Genomic DNA, 2,635 nt, shown 5'->3' with positions numbered 1-2,635 from the left:
ACTCTACAGATGAGGAAACTGAGGCTCAGAGAGGGAAAGCCAAGATCTGATTCCAGCCTTAACCACTACTTCTTCTGCATCGAGACGAGGTATGAGAGCTGGGCACAGTGGCTCACACCTGTAAACCCAGTACTTTGGGAGGCAGGAGAATTGCTTGAGGATAGAAGTTCAAGACTAGTCTGGACAACACAGAAACACTCTGGTCTCTATTTTTTAAAAAAAGGCCGGGCTCGGTGGCTTACGCCTGTAATCCTAGGACTTTGGGAAGCTGAGGCGGGCAGATCCCCTGAGGTCAGGAGTTCAAGGCCAGCTTGGCCAACATGGTGAAACCCAGTCTCTACTAAAAATACAAATATTAGCTGGGCTGTGGTGGTGCGTGCCTGTAATCCCAGCTACTCAGGAGGCTGAGGCAGGAGGATCACTTGAGCCCAGGAGTTTGAGACTGCAATGAGCTATGATTGCACCACTGTACTTGCACTCCAGACTGGGCAACAGAGCAAGACACTGTCTCAAAAAAAAAAAAAAGATGAAGAAGGGATCTGAAACAGTAGGACATCTTGAAATCAGGGGCAAAAACTTTCCTCCCTCCTCCTGAAGGGAGAGAAATGGAAATTTTGGGGGAAACAGACGTACTCTGCAGTTTTGAGAACCCTGTGACGATCTAGAATTACACTGTCAATTTAGAGCTTTAAAATGCACCATGCACAGTACATTCTGAAACGTGAAGATTTGGAGAGCTTCAGGAGGAACAAAAGTTCATGGGAAATTGCCCGTTTCCTTTAGATTTTTCCATTTGGTTTTAGGTCTTCAAAAGCCTCATTCTGGGGTTCCAGCTTCTAAGGCCTTTCTACTTCACTGATGCCTGGAATTAACTGGAAACATGGACCCTGGAATTCCAGGGACCCAAGTTCTGCCACTATGAACAGGCCCTGTGACTTAGGAGCAAGTAGCCTGACCTCTCAGCCTCGGCTCTCTTTGTCCTCAATGGGGATAACACTACTTCCTCACCAGGCTGTCCTGAGGATCAGGATGCACAGAAGTGCCTGATGCACACAGGGCACTTGGCAGAGAGCCTGGCACACAGAAGAGCTCAGTTAAGCCCCATGCTCTAGCTGCACCCAACTTATTGGGTTTACCAAGCATTTAAACATCCCCACGTGTCCGCACACGCAATTTCCTCTTCTTGGTGGCCAACTCCTATTCATCCTTGAGGGCCCCCGACCCTCTTCCTCCTCTTACAGAATTGCTACGAACATGTGTTTCAGTGAAAAGCTAGAAAAGGCACTTCCCCATGACACCCTCCCTAGGACTCCCTGTCACTGCACTTATCACACTGAGGTGCAATCATCTGTTGATGCTTTATGTCCCAGCACTGGCTCAGGCTTTCTGAGGGCAGGGCTGAGGCTGACTCATTTCCAAGTCCTGACGCCCAGAGAGCATGCCTGGCATGAAGTAGATTTCAATACAAGTTGGCACTACCTTAAACACACGTGGTCTGGACCCGGGCCCTGCTGACCCCAGGACAGATTTATGTATCAGAAGGGGCAAAATCCAGCCAGGTCTGTTACAGACACAGGAGATGGCAGTGAGTGGGCTTCAGGCAGCCTTGGAACAGGCCTATCCTGGGAGCGGACACAGTCCCTGCAGGGAGAGTAAACAGCCTGACTCCAGTGTCACTTCTTTCAGGAGTCTTCCCCAGTTCCTAGATTGTCCCCTTTTTCTGCCATACCCCCAAAGCATTCACAGGAGGAGTCCCTGACGAGGAGAAGTGCCTCCTGCCATGCTGATGACCTCCCACCCTCAGACACAGGGGTCTCTGTGGTCACAGGGTAGTGAGAGTGATCTAGGTGGCTTGGGATCCCAGGTCACAGTGGCTTGGCAGGCTGGATGTGAGTGCTGGGCACGGCCCCACATCTTTCCAGGACCCGGGGAAGCCATTTCCCAAAGGAGGCACATCCCCGGGTCTAGGGTTGCTGGGAGCCTCACCCTGAGAAGGGGGCTGTGCTTTGCCCTCCAAGGGCATCCCTTTCCCCTAATGTGCCCAAAGCCCCTCTTGGTGCCTAAGTCCCCAGCCCCCTGCATGTTATTCAGTCCCTGCTGGAGTGACAGCCTCCCAGCTTTTGTTCCAAAGACATGGTTGTCAAAAGGAAAAGAAGTATATTGTTTCTTTTTCTTTTTTCTTTTGTTTGAGACAAAGACGTCAATTTCTTTCCATCTGTCCCAAAAAAGGAAGAAAATTAAATTTGTTTTTACAAGGATGTCAGCACACTGCTTCAATAGGGAGTCAGGGGTGCATTACTGAGGCAGTGTTGGTGAGGGAGGGGAGAGCAGTGGGGGGAGAGGAGATGAGGCACGGGGGAGGTACAGGGAACAAGGACAGACACTGATATTCTGGGAAGCAAAGATCCAGGAGTGCCTGAATAAAATGCCAAACCAATGAAGAGAGAAACTTCTACACCCAACTCCAGGTGGATGCCACTCTCAGCATCATGAAGGGGGCAGCTAGGCTGGAGCAGGTGGGGAACCTGGGGAGCCTGCTGAGGGGAAAGGCAGAGGGGGACGCACACTGATGTCGGCATTGCAGTTACAAAAGCTTCTCCCCCCAGTTCCTTCAAGGTCAGGTCCCCATATGGGC

General features: G+C 50.9%; 1 protein-coding gene across 1 annotated transcript in view; it reads right to left on the bottom strand.

Moving 5' to 3' along the window:
• The window catches only part of OPRD1 (opioid receptor, delta 1), a 69,145-nt gene that overhangs the window by 2,746 nt on the left and 63,764 nt on the right, over positions 1 to 2,635 (bottom strand). The gene's annotated exons all lie outside the window — the stretch shown is intronic.

Source organism: Mandrillus leucophaeus, unplaced genomic scaffold (genome assembly GCF_000951045.1).
Source record: "Mandrillus leucophaeus isolate KB7577 unplaced genomic scaffold, Mleu.le_1.0 Scaffold23, whole genome shotgun sequence".
Classification (NCBI taxonomy): Eukaryota; Metazoa; Chordata; class Mammalia; order Primates; family Cercopithecidae; genus Mandrillus; species Mandrillus leucophaeus.
The sequence above is the reverse complement of the archived record's forward strand: the minus strand, read 5'-3'. Positions and strand labels throughout refer to the sequence as shown.